This window comes from Rana temporaria, chromosome 4, assembly GCF_905171775.1.
Source record: "Rana temporaria chromosome 4, aRanTem1.1, whole genome shotgun sequence".
NCBI lineage: Eukaryota > Metazoa > Chordata > Amphibia > Anura > Ranidae > Rana > Rana temporaria.
The window spans coordinates 241,445,287-241,470,204 of record NC_053492.1 but is presented as its reverse complement, the minus strand read 5'-3'; positions in this window follow the sequence as shown (position 1 = coordinate 241,470,204).

Here is a 24,918-nt window from a genome sequence, read left to right as displayed (position 1 = left end):
GTGCCATTACATTACATTCCTCACTGTGCCATTACATTACATGCCCAGACTGTGCCATTACATTCCTCACTGTGCCATTACATTACATGCCCAGACTGTGCCATTACATTACTCACTGTGCCATTACTCACTGTGCCATTACATTACATGCCCAGACTGTGCCATTACATTACATGCCCAGACTGTGCCACTGTGCCATTACATGCCCCCACATTGCCACTGTGCCATTACATGCCCCCACATTGCCATTGTGCCATTACATGCCCCCACATTGCCATTGTGCCATTACATGCCCCCACATTGCCATCACTTGCCCCTCACATTGCCATTGTGCCATTACATGCCCCCACATTGCCATCACTTGCCCCCACTGTGCCTGAACTTGTTGCCCCCCCCAGTGCAATAACACTCACTTTTTTTCCCCAGCGCTGACAGTGTCTCATGCTGCGATCGCGATCGTGAATGATTTCAAAGCCGCGCCTTCACTGCAGAGTGTTCTGTGATAGGATGAACAAAAATCTTCCCAGCAGCGCCTCTGTTATGTTTTCCGCCTATCACGGATGTCTTCTCATCATGTCCGAGGATGAGAAGGCATCTGTGATAGGAGGAACAAAGAACAGAGGCGCTGTTGGGAAGATTTTTGTTCCTCCTATCACAGAACACTCTGCAGTGAAGGCGCGGCTTTGAAATCATTCACGATCAGGATCGCAGCATGGGACACTGTCAGCGCTGGGGAAAAAAAGTGAGTACTGAGACTGTACCCGGCGTATAAGACGACCCCCGACTTTGGATGCATGTTTTTGCATCCAGAAAGTCGTCTTATACCCCGGAAAATACGGTATCTGATAACCAGGTCAGATCGTGTAGAGTTCCGATTATATGATTAACGATCTTGTTGAGATATATTCGTGTGTAAAGCCAACCTTAATTGCTGTATGACTGCAAAGATACCATACTAAAAATGTGTTTTCCTCTTTGGATATTTTATTATTATCCCTAACAGGTTTATAAAAAAAAAAAAGAAATACTAAAATCAGAATGAACTCTTGGATGTGTAGTGAGGAACACCTAGTACAAAAGTTTGTATCAATTAAAAATGTTTTTTGAACCATCAATTAATTAAAAATATAATTTACAACCAATGCGTTTATTAAGAATGGATGTTTTTAGATCCATTATTTCCTCTCACTATTAACATCCATTGCATTAAGTGGTTGTAAAGGCACATTCTATGTATGAAGGTAAAAAACCTTTTGTGAACAGCAACACCCCCCTTAATACTTACCTGAGTCTCCTCTCGATCCAGCAATATCTACAAGAGCCTTGCCTCTCCAGGGGACTCATACTCCTGATTGGGTTTTGGCTCCCGCTGCTGTCAATCACAGCCAGTGAGCCAATCAGGAAACTGAGGGGGTGGGACCAAGCCACAGCTCCGTGTGTGGATGGAAACACAGACCTGCGGGTTGGGAGCACGCCTGCTTGGGTGCCCCCACAGCAAGCTGCTTGTTGTGGGGGCACCTGGCAGGAGGGAGGAGCCAGGAGCACTGGCATGGGACCTAAGAAGAGGAGGATCCAGACTGCACAGTGCAAAACCATTTCACAGTGCAGGTAAGTAAAGCATGTTTTTATTTTTAGAAAAAAACAAGACTTTGATATCACTTCAAACTCTACGGGGGGGGGGGGGGGGGCTTTTCCCTTAAAAATCATTGGCTGTATATGATGCTTTTAACCAATATACTTTTCAAAAATATTTTTTAACTGCTTCAATGTTGGGCACTTTCATCCCCTCCTGCCCAGGGCCAATTTTCAGCTTTCAGTGCTGTCACACTTTGAATGACAATTGAGTGACCATGCAACACTATACCCAAATTTAATTTCTATAATTTTCTTCCCAAAAATAGAGTTTTTTTTTGCTGGTATTTAATCACTGCTGGGTTTTTTATGTTTTGCTAATAAAAACACCAAAAACTTTGTGAAAAAAAGCTCTTCTTAGTTTCTGTCAGTAAATTTTGTAAATAAGTAATTGTTTCTCCTTCACTGATTTGCGTTGATAGGCTGCACTGATGGGCATGGTTGAGGCGGCGCTTATGTTCACTGATAAGGCAGCACCGAAGGGCACTGATTAGGTGGCACTGATGAGGAGGCACTAATATGCTGCACTGATGAGCACTAATCTCCGGCACTGATATGCGAGACCAATGAGCACTGATAGGTGGCACTGATGAGTGGCACTCGGGCACTGCCCGGGAGCCCCACGCCACTAAGGGGCCCCATCAGGGTGGCCAGCCTCAGTAAAACTAGGGACAGAATGTAAAAATCTGTGTTTTTTTACATCTGTCCCTGAATTGTCTGACGCCAACATCATTTTAATGTGAAAATCCTGAGATTATATCTGCTCTGCCTCTGCACTGCCCTCTCAGCCAATAGGTATACGCTGTACACGCCCTCTTCCACAGCGGCAGGAGCAGGAGATGCTGATTGCTGGAGGAGAGGAGAGGGAGGCGGTGACACAGCTTGCAGTGTGGGACGGGCTGCTGCCTGATAAGGTAAGCTGGCTGAGCTTTACAAAATGGATTCTAGTCAGTGGATTACCCTGGTGAGCAGAGAGGGAGAGGATGTGTTTCCTCTAGCAGAGTTCCTCCTGTCTCTGAGGCTATTTGATTGATTTTGTTTGTGAGAAGTGCAATTCTCCTGGAGGAAGAACATGTCCCGAATGTCTCCCCCAATCTCTACTACACCTCCCTACCTATTAGCTGTCCACACAGGCACAGTCCCCTCCTCTCCTGTATTACCAACTAATGTGTCTGTGAGCTGCTGGGGCACTACAAGTCCCAGCATGCCAGGAAATGGGGGCAATAGTGTGTTCAATCAGGCAGATTTGTGGGTGAAATGTGCTGGTGTGTGTGTGTGTGTATGTGTATGTGTGACTGTGTATGTATACTGTATGTATACTGCATATGTGTGTATACTGTATGTATACTGTGTGTATAGTGTATGTGTGTTACCATGTTTGTATTGAACACACCATGTAAACATTCACAGTGCAGGTGGAAAAAGTATGTGAACCCTTGGATTTAATGACTGGTTGAACCTCCTTTGGCAGCAATAACTTCAACCAAACGTTTTCTGTAGATCAGATGTGCACAACGGTCAGGAGTAATTCTTCACCATTCCTCTTTACAGAACTGTTTCAGTTCAGCAATATTCTTGGGATGTCTGGCGTGAATCGCTTTCTTGAGGTCATGCCACAGCATCTCAATCGGGTTGAGGCCACTCCAGAAGGCGTATTTTCTTCTGTTTAAGCCATTCTGTTGTTGATTTCCTTATATGCTTTGGGTTGTTGTCCTGTTGCAACACCCATCTTCTGTTGAGCTTCACCTACTGGACAGATGGTCTTAAGTTCTCCTGCTGGTCTTAATGTCTTAAAAACTTGGAAATTAATTTTTCCTTCGATGATAACAATCCGTCCAGGCCCTGACGCAGCAAAGCAGCCCCAAACCATGATGCCCACACCACCATACTTCACAGTTGGGATGAGGTTTTGATGTTGGTATGCTGTGCCTCTTTTTCTCCATACATAGTGTTGTGTGTTTCTTCCAAACAACTCAACTTTGGTTTCATCTGTCCACAGAATATTTTGCCAGTACTGCTGTGGAACATCCAAGTGCTCTTGTGCAAACTGTAAACGTGCAGAAATGTTTTTTTTGGACAGCAGTGGCTTCCTCTGTGGTATCCTCCCATGAAAGCCATTCTTGTTTACTGTTTTACGTATCGTAGATTCGCTAACAGGGATGTTAGTATATGCCAGAGACTTTTGTAAGTCTTTAGCTGACACTCTAGGATTCTTCTTCACCTCATTGAGCAGTCTGCGCTGTTCTCTTGCAGTCATCTTTACAGGACGGCCACTCCTAGGGAGAGTAGCAGCAGTGCTGAACTTTCTCCATTTATAGTCAATTTGTCTTACCATGGACTGATGAACAGCAAGGCTTTTGGAGATACTTTTATAACCCTTTCCAGCTTTATGCAAGTCAACAATTCTTAATCGTAGGTCTTCTGAGAGCTCTTTTGTGCGAGGCATCATTCACATCAGGCAATGCTTTTTGTGAAAAGCAAACCCAGAACTGGTGTGTGTGTTTTTTATAGGGCAGCTGTAACCAACACCTCCAATCTCATCTCATTGATTGGACTCCAGTTGGCTGACACCTCACTTGAATTAGCTCTTGGAGATGTCATTAGTCTAGGGGTTTACATACTTTTTCCACCTTTTTCCACCTGCACTGTGAATGTTTACATGGTGTGTTCAATAAAAACATGGTAACAATTAATTCTTTGTGTGTTATTAGTTTAAGCAGACTGTGATTGTCTATTGGTGTGACTTAGATGAAGATCAGATCACATTTTATGACCAATTTGTGCAGAAATCCATATCATTCCAAAAGGGTTCACATACTTTTTGTGGCAACTGTATACGTGATTGTGTTCATGTGGTTATACGGGGTCCATGGCCACAGCTGTCTTCCATAACTCTGATATTAAAATTTTCAGCCGGCAATTCCATACCCCTGTAAAAGTGATCTAAGCCGCTGATTAGTCGCTGAATCACATTTACAGACAGTGAGAGTGGTCACTTTTACAGGCTCTCCTGTGTGATCAGGGAGTCTGGCACTGAAGCCAGCAGTTCTGCCAGCTGATCATAGAGCTGATCAGGGACCAGAAGGTCACCACTGGTTAGGACAATTGTAAATAGAGATTTTTTTTTAAAATCATGAAATCAATGTTTTTTGTTAATCTCATGCTTTCAAGGGTAATTTTCGCCATAAAAAGGATCCTTCATGCTTTATTGATTTAACAAGGTATGTTTATATTTCTTGGGACAGCAATAAAATAAAAAGAGTGTAATAAATCATTTAAAAAATGAAAGGCCCCCCGTGCTCGCAGAGGTGAACGCATATGTAGGTCGCGCACACATATATAAACGTATTCGCACCACACAAATGATGTGGTATCGCCGTAAACATTATAGCAAGAGCAATAATTATAGCTATAAAGCTCTTTTTTAACTCTAAACTGGTAACCTGTAAAAAATGTTAAAACATTGGAGGTAATTTTAAGTATCGTAGTTTGTTGTCATTCCACGAGCGTGCACAATTTTAAAGTGTGACATGTTAGGTTTCTATTTACTTAACGTCACATCATCTTTTATATTTTACCAAAAAAAAAAATGCATTAAAATTAATTATTTTAAATTAAGTCTCCAACCCTAATTAAAGTAAAATTTCTGCCTACAATGAATAGCTGGATGTACAGCAAAAAAAAATTGGACCCTGGGCAAACCTTTTCTTACACCTACACCCCACCCCATGCAATTTCGCTCTCCAGTTTAAAATTTAATAATGTAAACATAAATAACTGGTCCACACTCACTTATTAATCCAGACTCAATGCTTGGTTGCTACAGGTTACTGCACATCCTTACCGCTCACTGATTGGTTGCTAGAGTTTACTGCATAGTATTACTGCTTACTGAAGGGTTACTAAATGTTACTGCATATCATTTCAGCTTATCCATTGGTTACTAGAGGTTACTGAATATCATTACCATGCACTGATTGGTTGCTAGAGGTTACTGCACATTATTACCGCTCACTGATTGTTTGCTATAGGTTATTGTGCATCATTACCACATACTTATTGGTTGCTAGAGGTTACAGCAAAGCTCAACCCACTTAAGAGGCTCAAGGGGCAGCTGCTTTGGGCCCCACAACAATGTCATGTTTTGCCACCATTAAAGACAGCCCTGCCCTGTGTTCACTGCATGGAAAAGAGATCAGGTATCTCATCTTGCCTCCATGCCCCTTTTCTTGTGGGCCAGGGCTCCCATGTGGCACTACAGGGCTCCCACAAGGCACCAATGAAGCCCCAAGCTTGTTTAAAACCTTGCAGCTCTAAATGTGGTACACATCATTAGCAGTAAAAATGGTTAAAGGGAAAAGATTGTGTATTTTTGAAAAGTGATATCTAACATTTGCATTCAAGTATTTGCCTAATGTTTGTCTTTTTTCACAGATTCCTACATATGTAATAGGCAACTGTGGATACCTCATGTACATCCATTATAGCAAACTATGCATCGAAGTAAGGTTTTATAAAACTTTTAAAGTGTAACTAAAGTTTGCAATACATACCTAGGCTCCAGTAGTCCTATACTCACAAGGGGCCAGATTCACAAAATGGATACGCAGGCGTATCTGCTGATACGCCGTCGTATCCCTGTTTCTATCTATGCGGCTGATTCATAGAATCAGTTACGCATAGATATACCTAAGATCCGACATGTGTAATTGTTTTACACTGTCGGATCTTAGGATGCAGTACCGCGGCCGCCGCTGGGGGGAGTTCTCGTCGTAAACCAGCGTCGGGTATGCAAATTAGCACTTACGGAGATCCACGAAGCTTTTTCCCTTCGTTAAGTCGCCGTAAGTGTTAGTTTGCCGTCGCAAAGATAGGGTACCTTTTACAGAGTGTAAAGTTAGTACACCATGTAAAAGTGTACCCGTCGTTCCCGCGTCGCTGTCAAATTTTTTTTAAAAAATTTTTTCCCAACGCAACTTTTTTTTACCCGTCGCGATTCACAAAAACTTGCGCATCGTAACTTCACGCAAAGCACGTCGGGGAAAATAGCGTCGGGAGCATGGGAAGTACGTCCGGCGCGGGAGCACGCCTAATTTAAATGGGACTCGCCCCATTTGAATTGGCCCGCCTTGCGCCGGACTGATTTAGGATACACGGCCACAAATTTCCAGGTAAGTGCTTTGTGGATCGGGCACTAACTTGTGTAATTTGCGGCGGTGTAACTTAAATCACAAAAGTTACGTTGCGCCCGCTGGCTGTGAATCTGGCCCAAGGTTCTTTAACTGTGCTGCCAGTGTCTTACCGGTGTCAGTCATTGGTGAAATTGATTGGCTGGCATGCAATGACATAACTCTCACATGTGTTCAGGACTTCAGTCTTGCCGGCATAGTGTACATTCAAAGAAAGGCTGCTAGCAAGCAGGTAGGTTTATTTTTTTGCAAAAGATATATATATTTCTTCTGTTATAAACATCCTGTCTGCTTGCAATTTTAAAACAAGTTCAGCTTTAACATCTCTTGATATGATTATTTTCATCGATCTGATCTCTTTTACATGTTTAGCTGAAACAACATTGAAAATACAACTGTTTCCTTTCAAGTAGGGTGTTTTAAAAGTGTACCTTGATACAAAGAAATAGCACTGACCTTGCATAAACCACAACAAAACTGTACCTAGACATTTTGATGTTACCGCTGAGCATTTAGAATTCCCACATAATATACTTCTCTAAATATAGTAAAAAAAAAGGTTGATTTTAAGAAGCTAAGCTTGGTGTTTCTACTACTATCCTAAGCAGAACCCTTTATATTAGTACATTATCAATGCTTATTGCCTGCAAGCGAAAATTAAACTTTAGATAGGAAGCAGGGTGTAAGACCAGCGGGCCTACATTTCTGTTTTATAGAGATAACTAGGAGAAAGATATATTACTACTTTTCCATTTGCAGTATATATTTCTAATTAAATTCCCAGCAAGGTTTAGTTTCACACCTAGGTAAAGCACATAAAGTAGAATAAATGTCTGCTGTGTTTAAACTAGTGTGTAAATGAGTTAACAAATCAAGCTCTGCCCGTGCACAGCACTACATATTGTTATTTGGAAGACAAAATGCTAAGACTATGTACATATAGCAATGATCAATGAAAGTGGAAATGCACCATGCCACGCTATGTAAGTTCTTCACACAGGAGAGAAGAAAGGACTTTGGCAATGAAAGTACAAACTGAGTTGACAAGCCTCAAGTCTAACATCAGCACAAAGAAAACTTATTTACATCAGAAATACCAATCATAAATAAAACATGGTTTTCTGTAAAGGTAACAAGCTGGTTTTCTTTAAATAATTTACAAACATGCTTGAGATATTTAGTACTTTATATTGAACATTATCTTTGGGTATAAATATGGATAGTGCAAAGGGTGCAGATACTCTAGATCCAATAATGAGGTCTGGGAGCCCACAAACAATTTCAATACACTTGTAGGAGGCTTGGGCCTCCCAGGGGCCTGGCCACCCAAGTTGCTGGAAGAAAACAGGGGAGGGTACAGTGGCTGCACTGGCTTTCTATATATGTACAGTAAAGAAGAGGAGTCGGCAGTTGCTGCTACTCTGTGTCATTGAGCTCACTTCAGGCTCATTGCTGCCACCTCTGGCTACTTCCTGCATGTGCATTCCTCGTTTGTATACTGCCTGTACTGTATCCTGTACTGTGCATGTCTGCAGCTCCTCTCTGTGTCTCAGTGACAGTGTGTCAGCTTTGTGTAAACAGGATCTGAGGCTAGGAAGACCTCCTTTACAAGTAGGGGCTGTAAATTCAAGTGAAGGGAGGGGGCTGTTTGTGTACAGGGGGGACCAGAGCTGTGTGTATTACAGATGTGTGTGGGGTGGGGGGGCTGAGTATGTACAGGTATGGAGGTGCTGATTGTGTACAGGTGTGGGGGGATTGTGTACAGGTGTAGAGGTGCTGGGTGTATACAGGTGTAGGGGGTCTGTGTGTGTACAGGTGTAGGGGAGCTGAGTGTGTACAGGTGTGGGGGGGGGCTGAGTATGTACAGGTGTGAGGGTTTGAGAGTGCACGTGTGAGGGGATGATTTTGTACAGGTGGGGAGGGCTGAGTGTGTAAAGGTGTGAAGGTGATGAGTGCGTACAGGTGTGGGGGACAAGTGCATACAGGTGTGGGGGGCAAGTGTGTACAGGTGTGAGGGGGGCTGAGTATGTACAGGTGTGAAGGGGGCTGAGTGCGTACAGGTGTGGGGGCAATTGTGTACAGGTGTGAGGGAGGCTTAGAGCATACAGGTGTGAGGGGGCTAAGTACATACAGGTGTGAGGGGGGGCTGAGTACATACAGGTGTGAGGGGGGGCTGAGTACATACAGGTGTGAGGGGGGGCTGAGTACATACAGGTGTGAGGGGCTGAGTACATACAGGTGTGAGGAGGCTGAGTGGGTACAGGTGTGAGATTGAGCTAGGTGTGTACAGGTGCTGGATTGGGATGTTTCTTTGCTGGATTGGGGTGTCTCTTTGCTAAATATATGGGGATGTCTCTTTTCTGGATTGGTCTGTCTCTTTGTTCAATATATTTCTTTCTTTTTGTTTAGCAGTTTTGTTTTGTTTTTTTCTTTTTTAGATCTGCTAGGGAAGGATATATTTGGTGCAATTAGTAATAAAGTAGGGTCCTCTTCAAAACAGTCTACTTGTCGTGGTGGCAGGCTTCAGATTTGTTTTGCCCAAAATATAATTCCTTACTGTTGAATCTTGAAAACAATGGTGACTTGGAATACACTTCCCATTTTCATATATTAAGTTGTAAGAGTGTCAAAATAAAATTGTGTGCACTAAAGGACTAGATGAAATGGCCAGTGGGCAGATTCATTGGGGTGGCTAGTGGGCCCTAGGAAATGTTGGTGGTCAGGCCGGAGGGGGGAGGTCCCAGGCCTAAAGCTGTGTAAGGGGCCCGAAAATTTCTGATGGCTGCACTGATACCAGTGCTAGTGTCCACTGAGCTGATGCCAGGCTGGTATACACCAAAACCAGTGTCCTGATCACTGCCATGCCAGTGTCAGTGTCAACAGAGCCAGCTTCCCTGATACCAAACCAGTAAACACCAGCACCAGTGTCCTGATCACTATCATACCAGTACCACTACCAGTGTCAACAGAGTCAGTGAAGCCAGCAATACTGTTCTGATCACTAGTCATGCCAGTATCAGCAGAGTCATTCATGCCAATGACAATGTTCTGATCACCAATAATTGTTAGTCAAAGTGTGGCAGAGTGGAAAACTGAAAAATGGCCTGGACTGGAAAAGGGTGAAAAAGCCTGATCTTGAAGTTGTTAAGGAAAGTTATAAAAAAAAAAGACATAATGTGGATTAAAATGTAATGAGAATTTTTTTTATAAGTAGGATTTTTAGTTATTGTCCCATGAAAGGCTTTTAAACATGTTGCAGTCTTTTTAGTATTTCAAATCAGCATACTGCTTTAACCACTTACTGACTGATGGCTACAGCATGGCCAGCTAGTTCTGGGAGGCCTCCCATGATCATGCCCGCCGCACGCCTGCGGCTTGGCATTGCGGTGCGCTCTGTGCTCTCAGTGTCCTCCGGACACTGCTGATCACAGATTGAGATAAACAGCCAAACAGCAGCTCTTTAACACTTGATCAGCTGTGTCCAATGACAACTGATCGTGGATGTAAACAGAATCCGGTTATCGGCACTCCTTTCCTGAGGCTGACAGCGTGAGGAGAGGGGAAGAGAGCCGATAACTGACTTGTGTAAAAGGCACATGTACACTGATAATAAGAGCATTGGTTATCAATGTTATAATTATCAGTGCAGTCCCAACTGTCCCCACCAGTGCTGCCAATCTGTGTCCACCAGTGCTGCCAATCAATGCCCATCAGCGCTGCCTGTCAGTGCCACTGATCAGTGCTCATCAGTGATGCCAATCAGTGCCCATCACTTCTGCATATCAGTGCCCATTAGTGCCACCCATCAGTGTCACCTATCAGTGCCCATCAGTGCCTCCTCACCAGTGCCCACCAGTGCCACCTCATCAGTGCCACCTCATCAGTGCCACCTTATCAGTGTTGCCTCATCAGTGCCACCTCATCAGTGCCCATCAGTGCAGCCTCATTAGCGCACATCAGTGAATCAGGAAAATTATCTGTTTGCAACATTTTATAACAAACTATGAAAAAAAATTAAAAATTCGCTCTTTATTCCTTTATTTAGCAAAAAATTAAAAACCCAGTGGTGATTAAATACCCCCAATAGAAAACTCTATTTGTGTGAAAAAAAAATCATAACAATTTTGACCACGCAATTGCCATTCAAAGTAAGACAAATCTGAAGGCTCAAAATTGGCTTGGGCAGGAAGGGGGGAACAGTGCCCACTGCCCAGTGGGCAAGTGGTTAAAGGACTAGTAGGGCCAAAGTTCTTTGTGGGTCACTAGAGTGCACTTAGTTCTGTACTCCTGATTCAGCCAACAGCAGGCTAAAGTCTGGTGTTGGCTAATGTCACTCAGCCGGTCCATGATCTGGAGGGATCCCGCTCTTGCCACAGCCTGGTGCTCCAGTAAATGCTGGAGGGGCAGAACACAGAGCTAGTGACTGACAGTCACTGACTCTCTGCTCAGTGAAGACCAAGAACTGAGCAAACAGTGGTCTTTGATCTCTCAGTTCTTGGTGTAGAGGCAGCGGGGGACATATCTATAATTGGACTGGCATCCACCTAGGTGAGTATGTATGTTTGTTATTTTGAAGTACCACACTTCTCTTCTAATCCCAAAGCTTAGGAAATAAATAAATAAATACATTGAAAACAGCTCAGAAGTTTAAATATTTCTTCGGCAACTCAATTTAAAATGCATGTCTTTTATTGACAGAGATTTAAATTTTTTCTAATACAAACTGCAGGCTTGTAGAGGTTGCTACAGTACAGAACATCTTCATCAAAATGATCCCTAGGAAACTAATTCACGAGAATTCATTGATGCCTAACCAGCTAAGCCAAGGTTTGAATGACTGATAAAAATTGGAAGTAGTTTCCAGGGGTGTAGATTCATTTCCAAATATACATGGTATTCTTGAAATAAATTGAGTTTTCTCTAAAAGGGATGAAATTACACATGACTCTCCTGTGACTTCTAAAAATTAAAGGAGCAAGCAGAAAATATATTTTCACTGTGGCTCTGTCTTGAAAATAAAACACAAACTAAACTTAGCTACCATAATATTGTATGCAAAAGTCTATACTCCTGTACCAAATTAATTAATCAACTCTGGAAATTGCAGTGCAAACACTAGCAGTGAAACATGTATTGTTTAATTAAGGTGCAAAGTAAATTAATTTGCTGCTTTGCAATGACTTGATTTGGCTCTGATTGTATACTGATGCTTAGATTCCTTTAGATAATTTAACAAGATATTAACCGAGGTTAATGTCCATTTATTGTGAAGCCACAATCACTTAGTGCATGTGGTCACAGAGGCAATAATTATCTCTGATGGAAAAGTCTGTATTCATTTAAATACCCATGTTACTTAAAATAATTTAATAATATTCCAGCCATACTTTAAATGCATGCAAATTAGCTTATTAATTGTTCCCTGCATCTGTAAAATAACCATGTAATTCAATAATGATCTCACGCAAGCTGATATATCAACTACCATTAAAGAGAGTAGATAGGGATCTGCGTACCTATTATTGTACTATAACATTTTTTATTTGGTTATGGTTGATAAAGTGCCAAAGCCTAGTCCAGGAAACATAGCAAGAGTACTCTATTTTATGAAACAAAGTTATATTTTCGAACAGTCTAGAAAACTCACACAAGCCACACGTTTGCAGCTAGGCTGTACTGAAGCAGGAAGTATAAAAGCATATATGAAAATAGAGTCAACATAAATCTGGAACATAGAACATAAAACAAAGTTAGCACCAGCAATTTCATATTATTATATATACAGTATCTCACAAAAGTGAGCACACCCCTCACATTTTTGAAAATATTTTGTTATATCTTTTCATGTGACAACACTGAAGAAATTACACTTTGTTACAATGTAAAGTAGTGAGTGTACAGCTTGTATAACAGTGTAAATTTGCTGTCCCCTCAAAATAACTCAACACACAGCCATTAATGTCTAAACCGCTGGAAACAAAAGTGTGTACACACCTAAGTGAAAATGTCCAAATTGGGCCCAATTAGCCATTTTACCTCCCCGGTGTCATGTGACTCGTTAGTGTTACAAGGTCTCAGGTGTGAATGGAGAGCAGGTGTGTTAAATTTGGTGTTATCGCTCTCCCTCTCTCATACTGGTCACTGGAAGTTTAACATGCCACCTCATGGCAAAGAACTCTCTGAGGATCTGAAAATATATATATATTGTTCTACATAAAAGTGCCCTAGGCTATAAGAAGATTGCCAAGACCCTGAAACTGAGCTGCAGCATGGTGGCCACGACCATACAGCGGTTTAACAGGAAAGGTTCCACTCAGAACAGGCCTTGACATAGTTGAGGGAAATGAGTTGTCTTTGGGAAATAGACTTATGAGTACTGCCAGCATTGCTACAGAGGTTTAAGGGGTGGTGGGTCAACCTGTCATTGCTCAGATCATACACCGCACACTGCATCAAATTGGTCTGCATGGTTGTCATCCCAGAAGGAAGCCTCTCCTAAAGATAATGCATAAGAAATCCAGTTTGCTCAAGACAAGCAGACTAATGACATGGATTACTGGAACCATGTCCTGTGGTCTGATGAGACCAAGATAAACTTATTTGGTTCAGATGGTGTCAAGCGTGTGTGGCGACAACCAGATGAGGAGTAAAAATACAAGTGTGTCTTGTCTACAGTCAAGCATGGTGGTGGGAGTGTCATGGTCTGGGGCTGCATGAGTGCTGCTGGCACTGGGGAGCTACAGTTCATTGAGGGAACAATGAATGCCAACATGTTCTGTGACATACTGAAGCAGAGCACAATCCCCTCCCTGCAGGGCAGTATTTCAACATGATAACGACCCCAAATACACCTCCATGGTGACCACTGCCTTGCTAAAGAAGCTAAGAGTAAAGGTGATGGACAGGCCAAGCATGTCTCCAGATCTAAACACTATTGAGCATCTGTGGGGCGCAAGGCCTCTAACATTCACCAGCTCTGTGATGTCATCATGAAGGAGTGGAAGAGGACTTCAGTGGCAACCTGTGAAGCTCTGGGGAACTTCATGCCCAAGAGGGTTAAAGCAGTACTGGAAAATAATGGTGGCCACACAAAATATTGACACTTTGGGCCCAATTTTGACATTTTCACATAGGGGTGTACTCACTTGTGTTACCAGCGGTTTAGACATTAATGGCCACGTGTTGAGTTATTTTGAGGGAACAGCAAATTTACACTGTTATCCAAGCTGTAGACTCACTACTTTACATTGTAGCAAACTGTAATTTCTTCAGTATTATCACCTGAAAAGGTATAATAAAATATTTCCAAAAATGTGAGGGGTATACTCACTTTAAAAACTGTATATATATATATATATATATATATATATATATATATATATATATATAATATAGATCAATGGTGTCCTCAATGGTGCAAAATACAGGCAGATACTTATCATTCCATACCAACAGGGAGGTGTGTGATTGGCCCCAAATGTATTCTGCAATAGGACAACAACCCCAAACATGCAGCTAATGTCATCTATCCAATCCCCTATCTATCTACTTAACTATCTTCAGTGTAAAGAAGAACAAAGAACCCTGGAAGTGATGGTTTGGCCCCCACAGAGCCCTGATCTTAACATCATTCAGTCTGTCTGGGATTACATGAAGAGACAGAAGGACTTGAGGCAGCCTACATCCACAGAAGATCTATGGTAAGATCTCCAAAAAAATTGGAACAACCTACCTGCTGAGTTCCTTTAAAACCTAAAAGAACCGATGCTGGTTTGAAGCCAAAGGGTAGTCACACCAAATATCAATTTGATTTTGATTTTTCTTCTGTTAGCTCATTTTTCATTTTGTAGATTGATAAAAACAAACAATTAAAATATATTATTTGAAAAGCATTCTTACTTTACAGCGTTTCTTTTCTTCACATCTGCTTAAACCTTTTGCACAGAACAGTGTATGTATGTATCTATCTATCTATCTATACATAAACTTGGTGGGAGAGCTTTTTTGCCGAGGAAACTGGCCGTGTGTACGTTTTTCATCAAGGAAACTGTCGAGAAACTCGACGAGCCAAAAAGAGAGCAAGTTCTCTTTTTCCCTCGACGGGAGTCTCGAATTGGCTCGTCGAGTTCCTCGTCGGGCTGGTTTCCGGCGAGAAACTCGAGCGTGTGTATGCTTAGAAACCCGCGCTTGCTCAGATTAAAGTATGAGACGGGAGTAAAAGTAGCATCTGTAATGGAGATAACACATTTTTAAAGCTGTAACAGACTGAAAAGTGCAAATCGTCTCTTATCAAACTTTTATTTAACACGCAAACACATAAGATTAGCAAAAGCAGCCCCAAGAGTTGTGCAAGTGGAGTCGAACTTCCCCTGCCGTTGTATGTGTTGTGCATCACCGTGTTTGAGAACGAGGAGATTTGGTCTGTTACGTGTGTACGCAAAGCAAGCTTGTCGAGTTCCTCGACAAGTCTAACAAGAAACTCAGCGAGGAAAATTATGTGTTTCGCCTGACGAGTAACTCGGTCGTGTGTACGAGGCCAGATAGATAGATAGATAGATAGATATGCACACACACACACACACACACACAGTATATTTACTTCAATACGGCAAATCTTAATAGTCAATTCTGAAAATATTCAAGGCTAATGCCGCGTACATACGACCATTTTTCATGACGTGAAAAAGTGCCGTCGTACGTGTTGTACGTCACCGCGCTTTGCTCCAGCAGTTTTTTTTTCAAGATCATGTGTATGCAAGGCAGGCTTGACAAGAATCACGTAGAAAAAAACTTTGTTTTTTCTAGGACATTAAAAATGGTCGTGTGTACGCGGCTTAATATGCAAGAGATTGTCAAGTATAGGGCATGGGGAGCTGAACACTGCCATGAGAGCAGAGAGAGGGTTCTCATTTTTATGCGATTGCTAGGGTGAAATGGGGAGGACATCATTTCCTTTATAGAACATGCTTGGGAGATGCCTAAGATGTATGCAGTGTTACATAACAGTATGACTCTCGTGGACAGTGTCAGTGACATTGCATTCTGGCAACACATTTTTTTACTGTTACATTATTGTTTGGTTTTAAAACAGCAGCATATTCTGATTGATTTCAACTTGGAAAAAAAAGCCTGCCTTGCATACACACAATCGTGATAAAAAATGCCTGAGCAATGTTCGGTGACGTACAACACGTACAACGGCACTATAAAGGGGAAGTTCCATTCGAATGACGCCACCCTTTGGGCTTGATTATGCAAATGTTCCCTCTCATAACTTGCTTCTGAGCATGCACATTTTTTCCCCGTCGTTAAAGCCTACACACGACCAGAAAATAGACAACGTAAAAAACGTCGATAAAAAATAGAGCAGGTTCTAAATTTTTAATGCCCATTTTTCTCATCGAGAAAAATTCTCTGGAGCATACACACGATCGTTTTTAATGACCAATTTAAAAAATTGAATTTTTCTCGTCATGTTTTCTCGTGTGTACGCGGCATTAGCAGCATTGAAGAAGTTGGAAAAGAACGCACAGCATGCATTATCAGCAAAGTAAAGTGTATATATATTTTAACATAAAATAGAAGGATATATATTGTACAGACACTTTAGACAGCATTGCAGCATTTAACCCCTTCCCGACCGCCGCATGTACATATACGTTGGCAGAATGGCACGTACAGGCACATTGGCGTACCTGTACGTCTCTGCCTAGACGTGGGTCGGGGGTCCGATCGGGACCCCCCCGCGACTTGCGGTGGTCGGGTCCCCTCGGGGAGCGATCCGGGACGACGGCGCGGCTATTTGTTTATAGCCGCTCCGTCGCGATCGCTCCCCGGAGCTGAAGAACGGGGAGAGCCGTGTGTAAACACGGCTTCCCCGTGCTTCACTATGGCGCTGCATCGATCGAGTCATCCCTTATATAGGGAGACTCGATGGATGACGTCATTCCCACAGCCACACCCCCCTACAGTTGTAAACACACACACAGTGTACACCAAATCCTACAGCGCCACCTGTGGTTAACTCCCAAACTGCAACTGTCATTTTCACAATAAAGAATGCAATTTAAATGCATTTTTTGCTGTGAAAATGACAAAAATCCCAAAAATGTGTCAAAATTGTCCGAAGTGTCCGCCATAATGTCGCAGTCACGAAAAAAATCGCTGATCGCCGCCATTAGTAGTAAAAAAAAAAAATTAATAAAAATGCAATAAAACTATCCCCTATTTTGTAAACGCTATAAATTTTGTGCAAACCAATCGATAAACGCTTATTGCGATTTTTTTTACCAAAAATAGGTACAAGAATACGTATCGTCCTAAACTGAGGAAAAAAATATTTTTATATATGTTTTTGGGGGATATTTATTATAGCAAAAAGTAAAAAATATTGCATTTTTTTCAAAATTGTCGCTCTATTTTTGTTTATAGCGCAAAAAATAAAAACCGCCGAGGTGATCAAATACCACCAAAAGAAAGCTCTATTTGTGGGGAAAAAAGGACGCCAATTTTGTTTGGGAGCCACGTCGCGCGACCGCGCAATTGTCTGTTAAAGCGACGCAGTCCCAAACTGTAAAAACACCTTGGGTCTTTAGGCAGCAATATGGTCCGGGGCTTAAGTGGTTAAAGTAGGCTACATTTTCCAAAAAACAAAAGTCCACAATAAAGTGTAAATATTTCACAGAAAAAATAAATTAATATTGTGCAGATTCCATAAACTGTTTTAAACACTTTGTTCTAGGCCACATTTTCAAAATTACAGACTGTATGCTTGATTTTCAACCCAATAATCCATAGTAAATTGTACTGCATATTGCACAGAAAAATTTGTAATATTGTAGAACTCCTTAAACAGTATTTAACCACTTGCCGCCCGCCAATGACAGATTGACGGCGGCAAAGTGGTTGTAGAATCCTGACTGGACGTCATATGATGTCCTCAGGATTCTGAGCCACTGCGCGCCCCCGGGGGCGCATCGCGGCGATCGTTGTTGCAGGGTGTCAGTCTGACACCCCGAAACACCGTTCTCGGTAAAGAGTCTCTCACAGAGACTCTTTACCACGTGATTAGCCTTGTCCAACCACGGCTGATCACGATGTAAACAGGAAGAGCCGTTGATGGCTCTTCCTCACTCGTGTCTGACAGACGCGAGTAGAGGAGAGCCGATCGGTGGCTCTCCTGACAGGGGGGTTCGCGCTGATTGTTTATCAGCGCAGCCCCCCCTCGGATCGCCACACTGGACCACCAGGGAAGCCCACCCTGGACCAGGGAAGGGCAAAAAAAAAAAAGGGGCAAAAAAAAAAAGTCTAAGCAAAAAAAAAAAAAGCATTCAAAAAAAAAAGATGCCAATCAGTGCCCACAAATGGGCACTGATTGGCACACATGGGTAAATCAGTGCCGCCCCACAGTGTCCATCAGTGCCACCCCACAGTGTCCATCAGTGCCACCCCACAGTGTCCATCAGTGCCACCCCACAGTGCCCATCCATGCCCAGTGCCCACCTATCAGTGCCCATAGGTGCCACCCATAAGTATCCATCAGTGCCGCCCAGAGGTGATCAAATACCACCAAAAGAAAGCTCTATTTGTGGGGAAAAAAGGACGCCAATTTTGTTTGGGTACAGTGTAGCATGACCGCGCAATTGCCATTCAAAGTGCGACAGTGCTGAAAGCTGAAAATTGGCCTGGGCGGGAAGGTGTGTAAGTGCCCTGTATGGAAGTGGTTAAACACTTTGTTGTATAATGCATTTTCAAAATGACATACTGCATGCAGCTTTTTAGCCAAGAAATCCACAATAAAGTGTTTATTTCACAGAAAAAGGGAGGAATATGGTACAGACTCTATAAACATGATTTAAAAATGTTGTTGGAAAAAATGTATTGTATTGATACTGTAGACAGAATTGTAGCAGTTGGAGTAGACAATATTTTCAAAATGACACAAAGGTTTGTAGTCCACAAAACTATATTAACCACTTCAATACCAGGCTTTTTCGCCCCTTCCTGCCCAGGACCAGAGATGAGCTTTATGTTCGAGTCGAAACATGAGTTCGACTCGAACATTGGCTGTTCGCCCGTTTGCTGAACAGCAACCAATTTGGGGTGTTCGCAAATTCGGAAAGCCGCGGAACACCCTTTAAAAGTCTATGGGAGAAATCTAAAGTGCTAATTTTAAAGGTTAATATGCAAGTTATTTTCATAAAAAGTGTTTGGGGACATGTATCAATGCAAAAAAAGTTTTAAAAACTCACGTTTTTTCGGGAGCAGTGATTTTAATAATGCTTAAAGTGAAACAATAAAAGTGAAATTTTGTACCTGGGAGTGTCTATAGTATGCCTGTAAAGTAACGCATGTTTCCCATGTTTATAACAGTCTCTGCAGAAAATTACATTTCTAAGGGAAAAAAATGTTTTTGTTTTTTTAAACTACTGACGGCTATAATGAATTGGCGGGTCCCGGAAATACAGATCAAAGTCATTAAAAAATAAAAACTTAAAATGCGTGGGGGTCCCCCTAAATTCCATTACCAGGCCCTTCAGGTCTGGTATGGATTTTAAGGGGAACCCTGTGCCATAATTAAAAAAAATGGCATGAGGTTCCCCCCAAAAATCCATACCAGTCCCTTATCCTGAGCACGCAACCTGGCAGGCCGCAGGAAAAGAGGGGAGGACGACAGAGCAATGTACAATGTACCCCTTACCAATTCACATGCATGTGGCCTGGTATGGTTCAGGAGGGGTGTGTTCACTCATTACCCCTCCCCTTCCTATCCTGCCAGACTGCATGCTTGCATAAGGGTCTGGTATGGTTTTTTGGGGGACTCCACACCGTTTTTTTTTTTTTACTTTTTTATTGCCTGCATTGTTTTTTTTATACAGCTATTCACTGTGCCCTGATTGAGAAAAGCTTTCCCCAATTAGGGCTTAGAATGCACTGTGCAGCATCCAATGCATTGCAAGGCGTTCAGCGAGGCAAACACCCACCGAACACCATGCAAATTTGGGTTTTTCGCCAAATGAGCAAACAGGTAATGTTCAGGGCTAACTTTTGCTCAGCATGAACCATTCGCCCCAACTCTATATAAATATATATATATATATATATATATATATATATATATATATATATATATATATATATATATATTTAGTCCAGGCATTTCTGGTCTCCGTGGGAATGTCACTGAAGGGGGACACTAGCACAAAACATAATATTTATGTAGTGTAAAAGAGTTATAAGGGAGGTGCTAAAGGGGGCCTGTCGTATCACCTGAAGGTACGAGCCTATAGCTCAGGGTCTATGAATACTTCATCTGTTCTCTACAATTAAGATACTTATTTTGAATTTATACATATTCCCCATTACAGTGCCCAGCTACTGATGACTTTTGTTCCAAAATCTTGCAAATTGCATAGAAAAACAACAAGATTTGGCTCTTATAGACTTCAGTGGGGTTTGAGTGCTATGTTCAATTTTTAGGCTGTGCTTGGAAAATCTAACCTACGCTGATTCACTCATCACTGTTAGTGATCAGATGGTTTGATTACTATGTTGTGCTTCTCCCAAATGCGATAATTTTCCTGTCAAATTAAACGGTCGACAGGTATTCATCTGCTTTGATTTTCTTATTGTAGGAAAGCACAAATACTTGGATATGTTTGCAGTAAAATAAAAAAATAGTAGGCACTCTCTCTCTCTCTGGAAATGCAAGACAGTGTCTTCACACCACATATCAACAGTCTCAATAACAAATTTTTTACAAATGCCTCACCTCAAATTCAAAAAGTTATTATTATCCCTGTGAGCAAAATAAAAAATTCAGTCTGCCGCAGGCTAACTTCGAAATTTCAAAACAGGCATATACTCCCAATTGGTTTAATGCATGTGAGGTGAATAAATGTATTCAATAAGAGTTGGAAGTTTCAAAGAAACACACTGTATCAAATTGTATCTACTTTTCTAGGATTCACTTTGAAATAAGGAGGATACAGCATGTCCATTACCTAGAGTCTGTGCTGCTGCCATATCCCATAAGCCAGAAGGATATAATCTACCACATTTTTTAACTAGTGCCAGTGAGGTCCCTCACTTGTGGATCTGAACCCTCATCGGTTATTCAGACCAGCTCCCCATTTCTGTGGTAACTGATGTTAACTACTTCAAAAACCACTACAGTGCTCCACTTTCTTTATAGAGGTTGCCACTGGTTACAGCAGAGGGAGAGCTAGCATCTAGCAGATTGGTCTGTGGGGAAAACTTTCTGATGTCCCTATAGTACAGATCTGTTTGTGGGTATAAAGGATCATTTAACTTCTTGGAGCCCGGGCCATTGTAAAATGACTGGCCACAAGGTGGCTCTTCAGGTCCGGGAGGTCGTCTATTGACATCCTCGGCTCCTCCGGCCACTGGGGGGTGCGCGAGCGCCGCCCCCGGAGCGCGCACGTGCCCGCTGCGTCAGTGAGATGCCGATGCGCGTTCCTGACGGCCGCGATGTCCGCCACTTACCCGCGGTCGGACGTTATACAGCCAAGGATGTGGACTACACACAGATCCATGTCCTGTCAGGGAGACGAGACCGATGGTGTGTCCCTTGTATATAGGGACACAGATCGGTCACCTCCCCCAGTCAGTCCCCTCCCCCCACAGTAAGAATCACTCCTAGGGAACACATTTAACCCCTTCCTCGCCCCCTAACCCCTTCCCTGCCAGTCACATTTATATAGTAATCAGTGAATATTTATAGCACTGTTCGCTGTATAAATGTGAATGGTCCCAAAAATGTGTCAAAAGTGTCCGCCATAATATCGCAGTCCTGACAAAAATGGCAGATAACCACCATTACTAGTAAAAAAAAAAAATCATAATTCTATCCCCTATATTGTATACGCTATAACTTTTGCGCAAACCAATCACTATACGCTTATTGCGATTTTTTTTACCAAAAATATGTAGAAGAATACACATCGGCCTAAACTGAGAAAGAAAATATTTTTTAAAAAAAATTGGGATATTTATTATAGCAAAAAGTAAAAAATATTGGGCCAGATTCAAGAAGCACTTGCGCCCGCGCAACCATAGGTTGCGCGGCGCAAGGGCTTACTTGCTCCGGTGTAACGAGTGCTCCTGATTCAGGAACCTCGTTACACCGACTGCAGCCTAGGATGTGACAGACATAAGCCTCCTTATGCCTTCACATCCCAGGCTGCATTCTTGCGTTGGCCGCTAGGGGGCGCGGCCATTGTGATCGGCATATAGTATGCAAATTGCATACTACCACCGATTCACAAAAGTTGCACGGGCCCTGCGCACGCAAGGTACGGAGTTTCCGTATGGCGACTTTAGCATAAGGCTGCTCCTGCTAATAGCAGGCGCAACCAATGCTAAAGTATAGCTGCGCTTCCCGCTCGCGACGTTCAAATTTTACGTCGTTTACGTAAGTGAACCGTGAATGGCGCTGGACGCCATTCACGTTCACTTAGAAGCAAATGACGTCCTTGCGACGTCATTTGCCGCAATGCACGTCGGGAAAGTTTCCCGACGGAGCATGCGCTGTTCGCTCGGCGCGGGAGCGCGCCTAATTTAAATGATTCCCGCCCCCGGCGGGATCATTTACATTAGGCAGCCTTACGCCCGGCTGTTTAGCATATCGCCCGCGCAATTTACGGAGCAACTGCTCCGTGAATCGCGGGCAAAGCGCAATATTTGCGTGGGCGCAGAGAAAAATTTTTGCTCTTTGCCCACGCAAATATTGCGCGAATCTACCTGAATCTGGGCCATTGTGTTTTTTTCAAAATTGTCGCTCTTTTTTTGTTTATAGCGCAAAAAATAAAAACCGCAGAGGTGATAAAATACCACCAAAAGAAAGCTCTATTTGTGGGAAAAAAAGAATGTCAATTTTGTTTGGGAGCCACGACGCACGACCACGCAATTTTCATTCAAAACGTGACAGTGCTGAAAGCTGAAATTTCTCCTGGGCAGGAAGGGGGTATATGTGCCCAGTAAGCAAGTGGTTATTAAATAAAGACTGCCTGTGATATTATGGAAAGAGGAGTGCTTGTGTCCTTTGTATTTTAGTGAGTCAGATTCATCTGATGCAATATACTAAGAAGACAACAACATCTAGTGCAGAGAGAAGCAGTAAGGAGGACTACGGTGCCTGTACCCAGAATCTTTACTGAGATTACATGCTGATAGTGAGACTCAGTGAGGAAAAGTAGCAGAGAGGGACTGAGCAGCACTGGTGAAAGAAAATTGTGGATTCTAGCCTTCTAATTTTTGGGATACAATGGCCTCATGCAGGCTGAGTTGGATACATTTTTGTGTGCTTCTTTGAAACCAGTAACCTTTATTGAAGGAATTTATTAATTGCAGATGCATTAAAGTGGTTGTATATGTCTGTTGAAATGTTGGCGTTAGCCTGTTGCCGTATGACTTTTTTTATTTTACTCATGGGGATAAGAGTAACTTTTTGAAGCAAGACATTTGTAGAAAATTTGATATTGAAACTGTTGATCTGGGGGTATGAAAATCAATCCTTGCATTCCCAAGAGAGCACTTACTACATTTTTTATTTTACTGTATGCATTGAAACTGGTTGAGGTGTGCTGAGAGCTGTTCTAACATCAAGGAAACTTAGCGATAACCTAATTTTTCTTGAATTTTTTTGCACACAAGCAGGATCTAAGCCTCATCCAGAATCTGTTTCAACAATTGCCATTTAGATTAAATCTCTCCAGACTCCCCACTCTTGTTACCAATTTCTTCAAGCAATTCAATTAGTTCCTTTAAAGGTATATAGTCAGGTCTTGTAAAACATATTCTAGCTCTTAATGGTTTCACCCAGGGTAATTTAGTTTTTGCTTTCTTTGTGGTACATACAGTAGCTTGGATCTTGAGGTTTCTGGCAAAATTTTGGCATGGGCAAAAGCTTAACTAAAGTCAGCACACTTAAGCCCTGTACACACGATCGGATATCTGATGGAATCTAATCCGATGGATTTTTTCATCGGATATCCGATGAAGCTGACTTTCATCAGTCTTGCCTACACACCATCGGTCAAAAATACGATCGTATCCAAACGCGGTGACGTACAACACATACGACGGCACTATAAAGGGGAAGTTCAAATCCCACGGCGCCACCCTTGGGGCTGCTTTTGCTGATTTCATGTTACTGCGTGTTAATAAATGTTTGGTGAGAGCCGATTCGCGCTTTTCAGTCTCTGTGCTTTTCAGATAGTTTTCTGGTGTTCAGTTGGTGCTTGTGGGTTCGTATCTGTCTTTCAGGGAGTTCAGTCAGGTCGTATCTGTTTTGCAGTGCGTTCCTGTCCGCTTGTTTTCTGGTTTTCAGGTCGTTCTTTATAGGCCTTGCTGTTCCTCGGTGCGTTCTGTTTAAAGTACCAGCCGACCGGTTTTAAGCCATGTTGGAAGTACGTTCTCATTGTCAAGTTCCTGCTGCGTATGGGCTTGGTGCTGCAGTTCATACTGTAACCCAAGCTCAGTCCGTGAACAGGGCGAGGAGGAGTTCATGGGCCAAGAATTGGTTGCTCCAGCGGGACCAATTCTCTCATATGCCTCTGCTGCGGGAAATTCAAGATACAGTTGTATTTAAAATTATTCAACCCCCACTGAAATTAATTGTTTTGCCCAGTTTGACATTGATTTTGATCATTCAGTCATCCTGCTTACAATTAAATCAAAGAGGCACGTGTAGGTCAGACAAATATAACATAACATTTATAATGAAATAACCACAAATGTCTTTTCTGTGCTCACATCATTATCAGTTTTATTCAACCCCCAGTTGACATTCAATCTTAGTACTTAGTACAACATCCTTTTACAGTTAGAACAGCTTTTAAACTTGAAGCATAGCTTGACACAAGTGTCTTGCAGCGATCTACGGGTATCTTCGCCCATTCGTCATGGGCAAAAGCCTCCAGTTCAGTCACATTCTTAGGCTTGCGCACTGCAATTGCTTTCTTTAAGTCCCACCAGAGGTTCTCAATCGGATTTAAGTCTGGTGACTGCGATGGCCACTCCAAAATGTTCCAGCCTTTAATCTGCAACCATGCTCTAGTGGACTTGGAGGTATGCT